Source organism: Anabas testudineus, chromosome 6 (genome assembly GCF_900324465.2).
Source record: "Anabas testudineus chromosome 6, fAnaTes1.2, whole genome shotgun sequence".
NCBI classification, from domain to species: domain Eukaryota; kingdom Metazoa; phylum Chordata; class Actinopteri; order Anabantiformes; family Anabantidae; genus Anabas; species Anabas testudineus.
Window position 1 is genome coordinate 24,097,995 of NC_046615.1, and position 17,465 is coordinate 24,115,459.

The following is a 17,465-nucleotide window of genomic DNA, read 5'->3' on the forward strand; positions in this document are numbered from 1 at the left end:
TATCTCTGACAGGGCATCCAATAAAGAGCTGAACTGTTTTCCTGCTCAGGTACTTGTTAGGACATTTTGGACTAAATGTGATCCCCCGACCCTGCAGATTTGAGATTAGTCCAGTTTTTCTGTGACCTGACACGAGGTCACCTGAAGCGTTCATATGTCCATGATGTGTAAACGCTGTTTTTCGAGTGCTGTGGCCTTCGACTCCTCCTCCCTTGTTTGAATGTAACACCAGTGATCTCTGAAGTAAATCTAAATTGTAATGCAGGCCTGAGTGGAAGCCTCTCAGGATACGAGCAGGTTAGAAATGACTAGAATATAAAATCCACTAATTTTATTCAGCAGCTTCTCCTGTGAATACTGATGAAACTGGACACCAGAGGTAGATTTCAGACACTCGTTCAGTATGTTGTTCATCACTGCATCACTCAGGCCAGCTTGATTACAGCTGTGTGTGTGTGTGTGTGTGTGTGTGTGTGTGTGTGTGTGTGTGTGTGTGTGTGTGTGTGTGTGTGTGTGTGCGTGTGTGTGTGTGTGCACACGCACAGGATTAATTGAACATGTTTTGCTACTGAGTGTTCTCTGCTCTTGCTGTGATGAAACGCCGTGGGGGATGCATTTATTTTGAAGCCTGCTTATTATGCTCCACAGTGGAGAGAGACCGTCAGAGGGAGCAGAGGAGAAAGATGTGTGTTCCAGTGACTGAGGTGGAAAATGAGGACACTCTATCACAGCTTTTCAGCCAAAGTGATGAGAGTCATATCAGAGTCATTGATCCACTGTGTGCTTTCATGTCTCAGTCCAAAGGATCTACTCTGTTCTTATTCAGCTCTGGTACATCTGTTGAAGTCCATTTCTAATTCAAAGTGCTGACATCATTATGACTGTCGCTCTAAATTAAGATGCAAACATGATCCTGATTGATTAACAGTCTAATTTCAGGTCGCAAATGATTAACTTGTCAATCACCTCTTCCCACACATAGACACGTGCACTACACAACTCCTCTGAGGTAAAAGTTCAAGTTTGAGGGAATGAGACTTCATTTTTGTTCTTTCTCTGCAGCAGTGAAGATCTATGATGTGAGTTCTCACAGATGACGACGGCACTATGCCCATAGAAAACCAGCATTAAATAGCAAGATCTCTTATTAATATTCTAAAGAGGCAAATGCTTTGGAGGAAAATTCTTACAGTGTAATTTAAGAATAAAAAGGGAGAACACACAGAGAACACAAAACACAGTATATCACAGCCCACAGACGAAGAACCAGCACTGCAGCACAAACACAATGCCTTTTCTCATTAGCATAAAGCCATCTCTGTGCACTGACAGCACTTATTGTCATGTGTGCTAACTGTGTATGAGCTGATGAAACTGATCAACAGGACACAAAAACTCTACTTATCAGTAAATGTAAGAAGGTGTCACACCATGTTTGACATCTGATGCAATCAATGATGCGTTTGGAACAGTACTCCATCAGTCCCTCACTACACCTTTATTCCCTACCACTAGCCCCTTCACACAGTCGTGTTTCCGTCTCTTCGGAGGACTTTACATTCAGTTGCAGCTATTACCTGGAGAAACATTTTGATGAGTCAAAATTTGAAAATCTTTTTGGAAATCCCTGCTAAAGAGAAAAGGGACCATCCAGCTTGTCATCAGTTCACAGCTCAAAATCGGTCTAGGGGTGTTTTAGCCCATATCATAGGGGTCCTGCACATCTGTGAAGGCTTTGTTAATGCTGAACTACATATCTAGGTTTTAGAGCAACATATGTCATATGTCGAACGACATCTTTTAAAGGATGGTGCAGCTTATTTCACCAAGATAATGTCCAACTGCACCCTGCACATTTTATGGAAGGGGTTGTAGCATTAACTAGAAATGAATGAATGGAAAGTGACAAATTGTATTTTAGTACACTACTTGAATAAGTGGACTGTGATAAATACATGTGTTAAAGTTCCTAATGTGTTACAAAATATATTAATATAATAAGTATGTATGAAAATACAGACACGCTTTAGTTGTTGTTCACTGAATCCAGATCCAGTGCATCACTGCAATCCAGCAGATCCAGGTCCAGTGCATCACTGCAATCCAGCAGATCCAGATCCAGTGCATCACTGCAATCCAGCAGATCCAGGTCCAGTGCATCACTGCAATCCAGCAGATCCAGATCCAGTGCGCCCACGGATCCATGTTCCGGGGTTTGGTTGCATTGTACCTAGCAGCCATTTAGCCCACGGTGCTGTTTATCTGTCTGTTGCTGTCTGTGCGTCTGTTAGCAGGAGAACGCGGATCTGGAAACTCTGGGAATATCACATGCAGTCATGGAATATCTGGGATGGGTTTCATTCTGGTCCAGGCCGGAGAAGTGACTCCAAAATGTCGGTGTTTCCCGCTGTTTTCCAGCTTTCTGGGATGTGACCGTGTGATGGCTGCGGTCCAGTGAAGTGGGAGCACGTTGACTGGTCTCTGCCCGTTCAATCCACCAGTTCGGGAGCTCGTCTTAACTGTTTTACTGGGATTATCGGAACCTATGGAGTGCACATGAACCTTGCTCGGATAGGGATTCCAAACGGGGTAAGTGGACATGTTGAAGTCGGCCCTCTCGGTGGGATTTGATCGGGGTTTTTGAAACGCGGGATAGCCTGCTAGCTATCCCGGGGTTAGCTCAGTAGGCTAGCTGCTGTCTTTGTCTGGGGAGACCGGGGAGCTAAGGGGAATGCGTCCATCATCGGACACGTCCCCGTCTGACCTGCTCGTTTCTCCCTACGTACAAAACTGGGCCATTATTTCCACACGGTTCCGTCCATTTGTAATAACCTAACAGATGAATTCTGTAACGGCTGGTCACATGTTGGTCGCTCCGTTAATGACCGTTTGCTGTCCGTTCTATTAACGGTTTAAAGCTCCTCGGGTGTTTTAAACATAATGTACGGTGTAAATGACTCCTGATCAGCGTTTCCGTGTATGTTTACCTGCCCTGTTGTCTGGTCTGTGTGTGATTGTGCGAAGTGACCACAGGTGAAGGGTAAAACAACATGAGCAATATGGAGGAATTTGAGCCGTTGTCCGATAATGGACCTACACGTTTGACAGGAGGTTGGAAAGCGCCGCATCGGTAATTGTCCACACGACAAATAGGACGTTAGGTCAACAGTCGTTTAAACCATCGGTGCATCGTTGTACGTCGGTGTTTACCCCTCGTTTAGCGTCTGTGATCTCCTTTGTAAATGTCGATGTATTTGTTGTAAAGCTGTTCACCTATTCTTCGTGTAACTTTGCAACACTAAAAATATCACAGTGCAGCTAACCAGCACAACGTCCGATAATGGATGTCGCTAGCTTGGTAGCGGGCCACGGTGGGCCTGGGATTAGCTAAACAGCTTGTGCTCAGTACCTGAATTTCACTCGATGTTGGACCCCTTCGTTGGTGTTGCTGTGTGTGTTTGGAGCCAATTGTATGAGTTTAAAACGGCTATACAACGTTTTTGTGTGCATGTTAGCTTTGCTCTAAAGGGCATCCTACGGGTTAGCCACCGTCAGCTAGCCTCCAGATTTATTCTGCTAACGGTGGCTAGGCTAGCTAGCTAGCTGGGACAGGTGTGTTAACATTTTAATCTGCTTCTTTACTTGTAGCGAGTGTAATTCTCACACATTGACCACAATTTAATCTTTTATCCATTGTCCCCCAACCTAACAACAAGGAACTGTGAAATGGTCAGTAATGTGGCTAACTACCGTGTGAACCACACAATATAATGTCAGCTAAATATCTTCCAAACTGGGCTACCAGGTAACATGCAGCGTCATTTATGCAAAAGTTCAGCTTTTCTTGCAATTAGTAAAACATAATGCTGTGAATCTGACCTAATACATGTTGGTGTGATTGCATAACATTAGCTGCGGACCCAAGGCCTCTAACATTAGTTATTTAAATGCATTACTGTGAAGACAAAGTTGTTCAGTTTAAATGTCTTTCCTCCATTTAGGTGTGTGACAGTCATTAGTCACATCTAAACTGCAGTACTGAGCACCCTACAGTACTGCCTTGTGTTTTAATTTCAGAGGCAGGCTGCTGAAGCACCATGTGGGATTACAGCTGAGAATGAACACATAAGGACTCAGCAGATGACACGTTTGTCTTTGTAGTAAATCCAATGACAAATGCAGGATCTTGTTTAATCTTGTGGGATGTGTGGGCTGTAGGTGTCTGACTTGTTCTGTTGAACCTTAATCTTAGAAAAGTAATCTGAGAACATCCTTGTTCAGTATTGTGCGTCAGTCAATTTGTGGCCTCGAGCGTGAAGGTGGCTGAATGCAATGACAGACTTTTACTTAGAAATGTGCTCCCACGGTGCCACTGGTGTTTTCTGACCTTGGTGTGTGTGTAGTCAGATCGTGAGAAAGGATGAATAGGCAGTGTATCAGAGAGAACACATACATAGTGATACCCACAACCTGGAGAATAACAGCAGAAGTGGTTTCGGAGAGAGAGAAGGGAAACCGAAGACAGTTTTTCCTGAACAAAGTACTGAAAATACGTAAACAAAAGTGACGAACCACAAGAGAGGAGGTTTACTGTAAGTCAGCCTAGCATCAGTGATGGGCTTGATGAGGGAGTTATTCCCCTGATTTTAGTAATTTCATCCTTTTACCAGTCTATGACTGCTTGGATCAATTGGCATGTGTGTCCATGTTGATGAATCAGTGTTGGAAAGCCTGTTGCTTTGTCTCTATAAAACACACTTCAAAAGTTTCAGCTTGTCATGATGTGGTGAATTAGCACACACAGCTTGGCTTGGTTTCTGCTTTTTATTGATTTATTTTTGCATTTTCTAGGTGTATATCCTCTTAGTTGCACACATGCTGATATACTGTAGATTATTTCTTCAGTGATGAGTCATGTATTGCATGTTGGATTGCTTAATGGTAACTAAGTACACTTACTCAAGTAATATACTAAAATACAATTTTGAATATTTCCAGTTAATGTTACAACCCTGTTTACAAAATGTGCAGAATGCAGTTTGACGTTATCTTGGTGAAATAAGCAACACCGTCCCTGAAAGAATACAAAAATCTTTTGGATACAGTACCTGTAAAAAGTACTTACTTTTTTCTAACATGTATCAGCAGAAGAGTCATATTGATGTATATTATTGATATAATATCTCCTGTAGAGTAATATTTATTTAAAATCTAAAACAGAAAATAATTGATCATATAATTGTTAAGAACCTGATTTGTGGACAGTAATTGAAAGGCCATGTTAGTTTACATGTAGACAGACTGCAAGTCAGGTTGAGTCAAGAATGTGAGTGAATGGCCCTGTTAAAGTCCAGCTGCACATTCTTAATTGGACCGACGTCTGGACTCGTCCGCTCCAGACCGTAACAGTGCTGTTTTCTCCTTCTTAATTACATTTTTTGCCTTCACAAAACCTCCAGTTATTTTCATAGGTTTGAAGATATTCTCAAATCCATCCTTATACTTGTTCTTTTTAATAAGCTTTTAGAAAAGTTGTATTTGAGTGTTTTTGTCCACCAGTAAGTGGAGGTCTCACTCTCACTTAAACCTAATGCACCAGTAATAATTTAGGTCATTTTTAATGAGGGGAATACTTATGCAATCACTTACTTACTTTCATTTGTTTTAAGATCATTTTAAGATAATTTAGATTACTTTATTTAATTTTATATATATATATATATAGGCAGTTACTGTTTGTGTGAATGCTCTCATTTTACCAGCAGGTGAAAGTCATATCTTGCTGTTTTAACCTTATTTTGCGTCTGATAGAACAATGGTTCACTTTGCAGCACTGTGCAACTAATTCAATTCAATTCAATTCAATTTTATTTGTATAGCGCCAATTTACAACAGAAGTTATCTCAAGGCACTTTACAGTGTAAGGTTTAAGACCTTACAGAAAATATTTATACAAAAAATTATAGAGAAAACCCAACAATCCCATTTGAGCAAGCTTTAGGCAACAGTGGAGAGGAAAAACTCCCTTTAGAGGAAGAAACCTCCAGCAGAACCAGGCTCATAGTGGGCGGCCATCTGCCTTGACCGGTTGGGGTGAGTGGAAAGAGAAGAGAGAAAAGAACAGCAGGCAATAAAGACAACAACAAGCGTCAAGAACATTGGGCAGATGAACTGGATTCTGGAGATGTACAGCTCCAGGCCGAGGATACCTGCAGACTACAATTTTATAAGACACACAACTGAAGAAGATCTTGATAAGCACCTCAAAATCAGCACTGTGGGCATGAATACCTGTGGACACATAAAGAGCAGTATAGTTCAAACTGACTGAGCCAGTCTGCCCTGGGGGAGGAAACCAACAGGAAGCTGAAATGAACCGATCTGTCTGCTCTTCCCGGGAGACCGGTCAGACAGGAAGAAAGCACTGCTGAGCAACAAGAGGAGCTGAGGGCTACGTGACCTGCCATCACACCTAACAGCCTGCCGAGTACTGTGCCAAGAACAGCCAGGGAGGTCCTCCAGTGACGGCTGCAGCGTCACCTGAGCCGATGTAGGACACCTTCATTGAAAGAGTCCACACTGCAGACTCTCTTGGATCTACATTCAGGAGGAGATAGTGGTGTCAATCTGCTGGTCAGTAGCAGAGAAAAAACAGGATTCACCCATTTTCTCTGGGAGAAGTGACACATCTGTCACTACAAGAGAGTAACACATAAGTTATCATGTTTTTTTATTCAGATGAAGAGATGAATTGGAACTGGTTTTCTCTACTTTAATTTTCAACTAATTGTAGTTTCTATGTTGATTATTTTGGCAATTATTTTCTCAGTTAATCATTTTGTTTGTGAAATATAAAATTACTGGTTTCTGGAATTAAAGTTTCTGGAATTACTGTAATAAACACTGGAGACATTTCAAACTCAAGAAGCTCATACCAGAAAGCATTTGACATTTTACCCTGGAAAAACTATGATTATAAGATTAATGACAGTTGTTGATTTTTATTACACTGTTAGTTGATAGTTGTACAGCAAAAATAAGCAATGAATCTGTATGACAGTTGAGGATGTAAGAAAATCCTAGCCTGGTCTAACCTTTTTAAATTATTGTATACATGTCAGATTTTTAACAGAAGTATTATCTGCATACATATAAGAAGAACATTTAAACACAGCTGATGTTGATGCAGCGATACAAATGTTAACATATTTCTTTAATGGTCATGAAACTGAGATATTACTGTTGTCTGGTCACAGCCTCCATTAGTCACATTAACCTTGGCTCCATTTATTTTTCATGACCATTGAGACCATTATGACTAATATTAATTAATATTTTACTTATGTAATTTTTGTTAATTTAATGTTCAGATTTTCATGGCTTGAATTGTTTAGTTTAGTATATTCAATTTTGTCAGAACACAAACAAATAAAGCTGTAGGAAGTTTACACACCTTTTGTACCATGAAGTATATTCGAGCAGGTTTCTGTGTAGGTCAAGTTCAACTTGAGTTTGTTCACTTTGGCCTTCTGTTGTGTTGGGGCCTCTGTTTAAACAGCAGTTTAACACAAAACACAGAGCTTCTCCTTCTGTTGTTTGAAGTGTGGTTTGTTAAGCCAACTGCAGACTCTGATAACTTCAACTGAGAAACAGACGTGTTTACTGACATGTAAGAGGTGGAGGGAGATAAAGGCGAGGGTGGAGCATAGCTGCTGCTTCTCCTTCTACTGACCGGACTCTGAACTCAAAGAGATGAGAGAGAAAAGATAAAGATGGAGAGCTGCTGCATAGGCTGATGGTCTGCCGAAGAATCATGTCAATAACCTGTTATCGGTTATGATTTTACTCAATAACAACGAACGATAAATAATTGACAGCCAAACCATCCAATTCCAATTTGTGATTTGATTCTTCTACAAAAGCCTTTTAGCATGACCGGATCTAAAAGTGTTTGACAATCGAAAAAGTATAGATAACGGAAGAGATGAAGTTTCATGTCCCCGACAATCTCTTTAATCTCATTTAGCCACTTGTTAGCCACCACAGACATTAATTCAGGCATCTGATAAAATGCTAATTAGTTTCCAGGTTTTAGAAGTTCTGTTCCTAGAAAAGCACATTCTAGACTGTGAAATGTGATAACAGTAAGATTTCAAATGTGTTGTGAATTAACGGAAAATGTTTTATGACTGGGAACTGAGTTGTAAAATTGTTTTGCTGTCGTTTTCTTCTACAGTAACAATAATAACAATAATCTTGACTTTTTATTGAAGTATTTATTATATAACCCTAAACTTAACCCATTTCTGTAATCATAAAAAGTTTCTCGTTGCCACTAAAATGTTAAAAATCAAGACATAATGTAAGATTCTTCCGTTTGTCCATTTATCTTTGTGCGTTTGGTGTTAGCATGATGATTTTTGCAGTCACACGCATTTCTTTTTTCCAGTACAGAATTATTACAATTTCTGGTTATTTATATGCCAGTACTTTTTCAGACTAGTGAAGAGATGTCTAAAAGCAGGACTCTCAGATTTCCACTTGGATTTCATAGCTGAATATAGAACAGTGCTTTGCTGTTAAACCTCTGCAGTGTGCTGAGCTCAGAGCAGCAGACGGTGCTACTACACCCGCTGCTAATCAATAAGATGGAGTATCCTAGAGAGCACTGATGGATGCAGGCTGTATGTGGCTGCTGATATAGGCACTCTGCTCACTCCTCACTGTTCACGTACACATTCTTTTACTGCACAATAAAATTATCCTCCAGAGGCTTTATCTCCTTGAAACGACCGTTGATTAGCTTTGACACCCAGTCAAAGCTTTAAACACCATGTAATTTACGTTTATGATTGTTTTAGTGTTTTGTAACCTTGTTCTGGTTAACTGGCAAACTGCTGAGACTTACTGAACAGACTATGAACAAGGGACCGCTGTGTCATATTTTGTCTAATTTGCACACTGATGGCAGAAATAGAAAGTTAGCCTTTACTGCAACTTGAACACTTCATGCACAGTTAGCGTTACTGGTAGCATTATTATCTTACGCATTAAATTCAACCTAAATTACATATTTTATCCTACCACAATATTTGCAGCAGTATAATGAAACATTTTTTGAAAGAAAAAAACGATACTGTTTGCAGAAAATGATTAATGATAACTAATGAATTATTGAGAGTTAGACAACTCTCAGAAGTGAAGTGGTTGCCTTCTACGGCTTATCGAAGTGTCTGGAGAATTAGTACTGCCACTTGAATGAATGTAATACATGAGACGCACAAGCTGGAAATCCAATTGTGCTAACGTAGTACAGCATAGCTGCCTCAAAATGCCCGACTGCCGCAAAAAAACTAAAGAATTAACGGCACCCAAAGACAGAATACAGACACCACCAACCTCACAGTCGGCAGAGTTATTTTAATTGCTGGAAACGGATCAACCTCACTCACATGAATCTGGTTTAACTTTGAAAATACAGATGTTGCTCAAAAGAAGGCAACTGATGACAGATAATTTGTTTGCTATGCTGTTCATGACCAAACCTGAACAAGCCACGGAAGCAGCACAAACGCAATAAGCTTCTTTTTCAGTTTTGCGTTGTTTAATACTAATATATTTTTAAACCATCAATTAACTGTGAAAGACGAATGGAAAAATAACAAAAATAAAATTATAGCACTTTTTGTCATTGTACAAGTGTGTCCTATTTTGTCCTTGAGTATCTTATTACATGAACACATTGCCTTCAGGAAACCTCATTCATGATTATAATCACTTATTATCACAGTCAACATGATCAGTTTATTGGATTCCACTGTAACTAATAAAGTGGCAATAATTCAGTTATGGGGCTGCACTTCATGTTGCTCTGTAAATTTCTGATCATGTTTCTTAATGTTGATGAATCACAAAACTGTAACAATGTCAAAGCCATTCATTTTGTTAAGTTTCCTTGCTGAAACCTATGACACAGTTTAAATGAGGTAGGATTTTTTTGAGCTTGCAACCAGCCAGAGAGGACGAGATGTTGCAGCAGAAAACACTGAGACAGAAAAGCTTCTTGGTTTGGTTCTGTTCCAGGAAGCGGTCAAAGGCTCCAGGCTCAGAATATTAGAGATCTCATTGTGGTGCTGCTGCTGTTTTTATGCCCGCCAAGGGTTCAGGCTTGTTGCTGTGCTTCCATGGTGAAGCAGCCGCAGTTGGAGGAGAAAGGAGACATGATTATCACATGGAACTACACGGTGTGAATTTTAAAGTCATATTTAATTTTAGAACTGAAGTGTTGTGAGTTGTTCTTGTTGGAATGTGGACTAAAAGAAACATACAAGCATTTTTTATGTTCTTTTTGCTAAACACATGCACACTTTGTATTTCTCATTTGTGCTGAAACAGGATGCGGGTGTTTCCACTGTTGGCAGAGGCAGTTGCATGACTAAACTCTGCAGGTATTTTTTATTTTTTTTTTGAGAAAACCATGTCCACAAAATGGAGGACGTCCCCTTTTATTCACAGAGTGAGAGTCGTGATTCAAAGGCTCAGATGTAGTGGTTTAACTTTCACTTCCCTCACTGTCATGTTGTAAACCAATACCGGTGGGTGCTGATGAGGTGTTTTCAGTAGAGCTGTGACTGTCAAAGGCGATTCAGTGACAGAAGGATGGTCTGACTGCTGCTCCTTTCAGACATGGTGTTCCTTCTGCAGCACTGCGATTATTATTTAAAAGAGAAAAATGTCCGACCGTCATCATTTAACCTTATCTAACCTGTATTACATAAATGCTGAATTTTGTAGACGTTTAACTATGAATGAGGCAAAAATCAATATATGTAGAAGGTTTTCTGTGTTTTGGAGAGGTCTGTGTGCTTCCACTCAGCCACTCAGTCTTTTTTTGTTCTCTGTAAGGTTTATGAACCAGGATTGGTGCCTGGTGTTTTCCTACACAGCTGCTTTCTTCTTCTTCTTTTTCTTCTTTCTTTTTGTCTCTTTATTTATATGGGTAAAGTGCTGAATGTGCTCAATGTGCTGAGCCTGGGAGCAGGTGTTTGAAAAGACCAAAGGAGATTTGGCAACCTTGACATTAGGATTAAATTAGGAATGTGTGATAAAACCAAAATGTCATATCTCGATATAAGTCATTTATTATAGAGAAAACAATATGGAGTGTTGGCACCAAGTCACATAGCCTCTGTTTCCAGACTCCAGATGTGAGCTGCAACTGTTATCTGCATTCATCTTCATGATTCTTTACCTTATGTTGTGATGCAGGCAAAAGCCTCTTGCTACATCTGAGTCTGGGTTAGTTTTGATTATTCCACTGTGCTTTTGTGCCTCGTCTGTAGTTGGTAGAAGAGGTTTGTGGTGTTTCAGTCTGTTGTGTGGACAGGTCTGTGGCATCATTGGCAACAGTTTTCTTTCAGACTTTTTATTTTCAAACCACCTCCATGCCACAGAAGTAGCTCCCTTTTCAGGTACTAACTGCTTGTTTTGTCTTGGCTGGTTAGACTACTTCTCTAGTTTGGAATTAGCCGGTTTGGTAACTTGTTATGAGTGTTTGTGACACTACAAAATACATGATGCAGCATAATAAAAAGATTCCTTGGGTTTCTATCAGTACATCACATTTGTCATGTTGCACAGCCTAGTTTGTATCTGCTGTTTTTGTTTTTTTTTGTTTTGTTTTTGTAAAGGAAACTTGATTCAGATTTACGATGTGTTGATTATTCAGTTACACCAGATAAATTAGAAGATAATTCTGCATATTTAAAAAAAAAATAAAAAGCAGTTTCAAAGCTGTCCATTGGCTGTCAGCTGCAGATGCTTCACCCAAGTGCAGTTTTTTTGGAATTTCAAGAATCAGAATTGGATCATTGTAATGATCTGCCTGCTGTCAGTGAGCTGCTGTGTGTAGTTTGGGTGTGGTAGTAGTAATAATCATCTGAGTGAGTAATTGACGTCAGTATAAGCAAAACCAAAGGCCACAAATGTCACATAAGATTTACCTATGGCTTTACAGATAGTCTGACTGTGGTTCTCTTGTCAGAGCTGCTGGACTTTGGTTCCATCTGCAAATAAAAGATCAACAGTGAGTTAAGGGATACATCATCATAAATCTATTGTTCTTTGATCACTTACAATATCTCCCTACAATAAGAGAAATACAGAAACACACAGCCATAGCTGCAGCTCCTCGCTTCCCAACTACTGGAGCATATTTGCAAGAACTCTGAAACTGTCTAGAGCATATGTGAAACTCTGGCCCGCGGGGCTATACCAAATGACTACTAGAGCTAGCCCGCTGGTATTATACAGCGCATTCATTCATCGCTAATACTGCAAATCCCATAATGCCTTGCTGTTGTTTGGGCGCGTCAATCAGGACAGGTCCCAGAAACGCCCTCTCCTGTCTGTGTTACATCTCGAGCCATCTCGATGCGCTGAACCTGCAGCTTCAGGGGCGGGGGCGCATCATCATAGACATGTACGCTGCAGTGAGGGCTTTTAAAACTAAACTGTGCCTGTGGGAGAATCAGATGCTGAAAGGAAACCTTGGCCATTTTCCCTGCTGCCAAACCATGAAAACGCAGTTCTTTACCAACTTGTTCCCATGCGCACAGTTTGCTGAAAAACTCGGTGTACTCGGCGCTGAGTTTAGCCAGCGATTTGCCGACTTTGATGTCCAGAAATGTATGTTTGAACTGCTCAGTAATCCCTTCGCAGTTAATGTGGAAAACGCACCAACCAACCTCCAAATGGAGCTAATTGAACTCCAGTGTAATGACACGCTGAAGTCAAAGTATGATGCTGTGGGCACCACACAGTTTCCACAGTTCATCCCTGACACAATGCCTCAGCTCCGCACCCAACCTGCTCAGATGCTCTCCATGTTCGGCAGCACTTATCTATGTGAGCAACTTTTCTCCTCGATGAAGATGACCAAAACATCTCACAGGAGACGTCTGACTGATGAACACCTTCACTCGATACTGAGGATTTTCTCAGCTCAAAGCCTGAGCCCAGACATTGATGAACTATCATCCAAGAAGAGATGCCAGGTATCTGGCTTGGGCACATCAGATTAGATCAGTGTTCAGCAAACTGAGCAATAACTAACGTTTTCTTTTTGCACTTTTTCTTGCTACTCCAAGACATGGACTTGAATGGTTGATTGATTTTATTATTGTTATTTTATTTTTAAAATTATTATTATTTATTATTATTTAAATCTTATTTAATAAATGAATGTCATTGATGTTTTTTTTTTTTGTTTGTTTGTTTTTTAAATTGTTTTTTGCATATCTGGACTATTAAGTTATAAATTGTATAGTAATAAGTGTTGCTTGTTCCAATTTTAAAGCAAATCTTGTTTGGGTCCATATTAAAAGGTTTATTTGTTCAATGCTGGCCCGCGACTTTGTTCAAGTTTTACATTTTTGCCCACTGTGTATTTGAGTTTGACACCCCTGGTCTAGAGGAGTAGAGGTTTGAAAGATATAATTTTTGTATTTACATTTTTATGTTGAATCTAATATCAGATATGTCTGAAGTGTTGGTAAGACCTTTGTGGGTTTGAACCGAGATAAGACCTGCAGACAGAGCTGCCTGCCAAAGCTCATGCTTCGTCAGACTGATTGTTGTTCTTTTGCAGGTCAGTTCTTCTGGGATAATAGAATCTCTGTCAACATCATAACAAAATTGATGAAAGTAAACTTTAGAAATAGATGATTTGTCACTGTCTTAAAGTAATAAATACTGTGGAAGAATGAACAGTTTATTTTATGTGCCGGGGAATTCCTCAGAGAAACATTTCTGTATGTAGAACTGCAGCAGACATTCAGGGTCAAGTAGGAGTTTCCAGGACTGGAGCTGTGTCACTGGCAGCTGTTGGATGCTAAATCCTGTCCCACTTGAATCCCATTCAGAAAAGAGTTTAATTCTCTCTGGAAATACTATGTCCTATTGTTTCCAGGAGACATTATGTTCTTAGATTCCTAACTCAGGTCCCCTAATAAATGTCCTTGTGGTAATTCTGGAAGTTCTTGCTGCTTTAATAAGATTTTAGGGTTTATAGAAACTACACTAGTTGACATTTGTGGTTGACAGGTAGCTGCCTGGTGCTGTCTCCAGCTCTCGGGCTCGCAGTTTCTATAGAAAACAGTAATGTAACTACAGTTATTGCTTACTGTAGTTAACAAGTTACAAACTATATAAACTAGTGCACGAAGCGCATTTGCATTACATGTTCAGGTAGGCAGGTAGCCAGCTAATTAGATGTGTTGATGAAGGTTCTCAGTGATCCAGGTGAAGTTATCTGGAAGTTGAGTCATGCTGATGCTGATGCTGATGCTGCTGCAGCACAATAATTTTATTATTGTTGTATTGTTGAAGCTGCAGCAGGTTCAGAGGTTAAACAGGGGGATAGCTGAGGAGTTGAGCAGCAGTGTGAAACATGACCTACTGCAGTGTTAACGCTGACCTCTAAGCTGTCCTCAATCTCCACCTTTACCACGTTGATTTTCTGCTGTTGTAGACATAGCATGGTTGTCTTATTTGTGCTTGTAGGTGTCAATCTGATTATCTAACTCTCACCATGATTGTGACTAAGCAGATTTCCCCAATTGTTTTATACCATCAGCTTCACTAGATCCTGAATAATGTAGTACAGTAACTTTCCATCTTTGTGTGCCTGAAATGTCTGAGCAAACTGTTAAATCCTCTTATTTCTCTCTTCTTTTTCCTTAAGATCACAGAGCTGTTTATACATGTAGTATTTATAGAGTTTAGTCATTTCTTTTTGATGAGTGCTTCAACTGTTTATGATCACCTTTTTTTTAAGTCCATCTCCTTCTGCTCTGCACTGTAAACCTAAAAAAAGCTCTGGCAGCTTGGGAACATGTTGGCAGCTTTCAGAAATTTTAAACAGGAGAACAACTCTGCAGGTAACAGCCAGCAGATATCATTTGAGAAACAGGCTGCTGAAGTGCAGAAGGTGGTTAGTTGATTAGGGGTTTGCAACCAAGCTAGCTAGTTTTAACAAACCAGCCACTGACACTTGGTCAGTGTTTAGTCCTGGCAGCAGCAGATCCAACCAGTACACTAAATCAGTTTCCACTAGGGCTGGACAAAATTATAATATAATTTTTTTCTACTGTTGACTCTTTAAATCACAACATTGCCTTCATTCTTGCATTCTCAAACTGACGTATGCTCTTATTTATCAACTGTATAAAGAAGGTTGGGGATTTTATGTTATTTTTGTCAGTAAATATCATGAAAAGATCAGAACAACAGTAATAACAGGGGTTCTCTGATTGGCTCATTGCACTGACCTACAGAGCTTCAGTGTGTCCAAATTACAAGCATGTCCATGATCCACACTGTTGCACTAAGTGACGTGTCTTAATCATGGAAAAATATGGGCACGGTGTTTTATACATAAACAGCTTCACAGACTCATTGCAGTAATGACTTTCACAGTCTCTGCACAGCACAGTGGCCTCAATAATTTGAAACACCAGAACGTATTCAATTCAATTCAATTTTATTTGTATAGTGCTTTTTACAATTGACACTGTTGCAAAGCAGCTTTACACAACCAAAGAACAGTACATGAACAGTGAATGTGTATGAATCATAACAATCAGATTGTCCCTGATGAGCAAGACGAGGGCGACGGTGGCAAGGAAAAACTCCCTGAGAAGGAAACAGGAAGAAACCTTGAGAGGAACCAGACTCAACAGGGAACCCATCCTCATATGGGTGATTACATGCTGTGTAGGCAGCAGGCAGTCCAGTTAATGTGTAGTCCAGTTAGTCATCGCAGGCTCTGGTAGACTTGTTCCAATCCTGCACTATCGAGCATTGAGTCGAGACTTCTGAGAAACAGCTTCCGACGTCCGCCGAGGCCAGGACCGACTTCATGGTAGCTTGTAATCAACCCCAGCATCTAAACATACCAGTTCACCATAATGCTCTACGTTCATGAGTCTTTCCCTAAGGCAAATCTACTTACAAAATGCTTGACTAAATAAATTGGTTTTTAGCCTAGACTGAAATACTCAGACTGTGTCTGAGTCCTGAACGCTATTTGGAAGGCTATTACATAACTTTGGGGCTTTGTAAGAAAAGGCTCTGCCCCCAGCTGTAGTTTTTATGATACGAGGTACTGACAGGCAGCCAGCATCCTTTGATAGAAGTAGGCGTGGTGGATCATAAGACACTCGCAGTTCACTCAGATACTGCGGCGCAAGACCATTTAATGCTTTAAATGTCAAAAGTAGTATTTTAAAATCAATGCGAAATTTCACGGGGAGCCAATGAAGTGTAGATAAGATGGGGGTGATGTGCTCATATCTTCTGGTTCGAGTGAGGACTCTCGCTACTGCATTCTGAACTAACTGAAGCTTGTTTATGCACCTGGTTGAACAGCCAGACAGTAAGGCATTACAGTAGTCCAACCTAGAGGTGATGAAAGCATGGACTAATTTTTCTGCATCGTTAAGAGACAAAATATTCCTTATTTTGGCAATATTTCTGAGATGAAAGAAAGCTGTCCTGGTGTATTATCTACATGAGGTTCTAATGAAAGAGTCTAGAATCACACTAAGGTCTTTTACTGTTGCACTAGATGTAACAGAAAGGCCATCTAGAGTTACGGTGTAATCTAAAATCTTGCTTCTAGCTGCATGTGGTCCTATGACTAGTACTTCTGTCTTATCAGGATTTAGCAGAAGGAAGTTAATTAGCATCCAGTCTCGTATATCCTTTACACATTGCTCAACTTTATTAAGCTGTTTGATCTCATCTGGTTTTGATGAAACATATAACTGTGTGTCGTCAGCATAACAATGAAAGTTAATATCATGCTTACGGATTATGTTGCCCAGAGGAAGCATGTAGAGGGAAAAACAGAGGGCCTAAAACAGAACCCTGTGGAAGAAAAAAAACTCCACTGGAGAGCACGTGGAGTAATCGCCATTTAGATCTACATACTGATAACGAGCCGTCAAATATGATCCAAGTGGAATTGTATGTTGTTGGGTTGGCTGACACTGATTGAACAAGGATTTTGGTCAGGAAGGTGACCAGAAACACAATGGTCACTGAGCTTCAGAAGTCCTCTGTAGAGATGGAACTCCTTCAGTCAGTCAGTCGTTTATGGTCTACTGCAGAGGTGTCAAAGTCAGGCCGGTGTAATGATATTTGGCCCGCGAGATCATATCAAATGTGTATTACAGCTGTACCCCTCTAGATATTCCATATCTAGAGAGATGGGAAAACATGCACAATTGCAATACATTTTTCTATATATATTGAGTTTTGTCCGCAACTTCGTTATGGTTTTTAATTTTGGCCCACTGCGAGTTTGCACTTGAAGTGGATGAGGACAAAGATTCTGTGATCTGATTCTGCACCATGTCTCATTAAAACTCATCATCTGTAGATGTCTTCCCTACAGTGAAGGA

The 17,465-nt window shown here is 40.2% G+C and overlaps 1 protein-coding gene across 1 annotated transcript in view; it reads left to right on the forward strand.

The window, feature by feature from the left end:
• Window positions 1-2,210: 2,210 nt before the first annotated feature.
• The window catches only part of znf609a (zinc finger protein 609a), a 42,925-nt gene continuing 27,670 nt past the window's right edge, over window positions 2,211-17,465 (forward strand). Inside the window, exon 1 of the mRNA XM_026365022.1 lies at window positions 2,211-2,589. The gene's annotated coding sequence lies outside the window, so the exon portion shown is untranslated. The remainder of the gene's footprint in view (window positions 2,590-17,465) is intronic.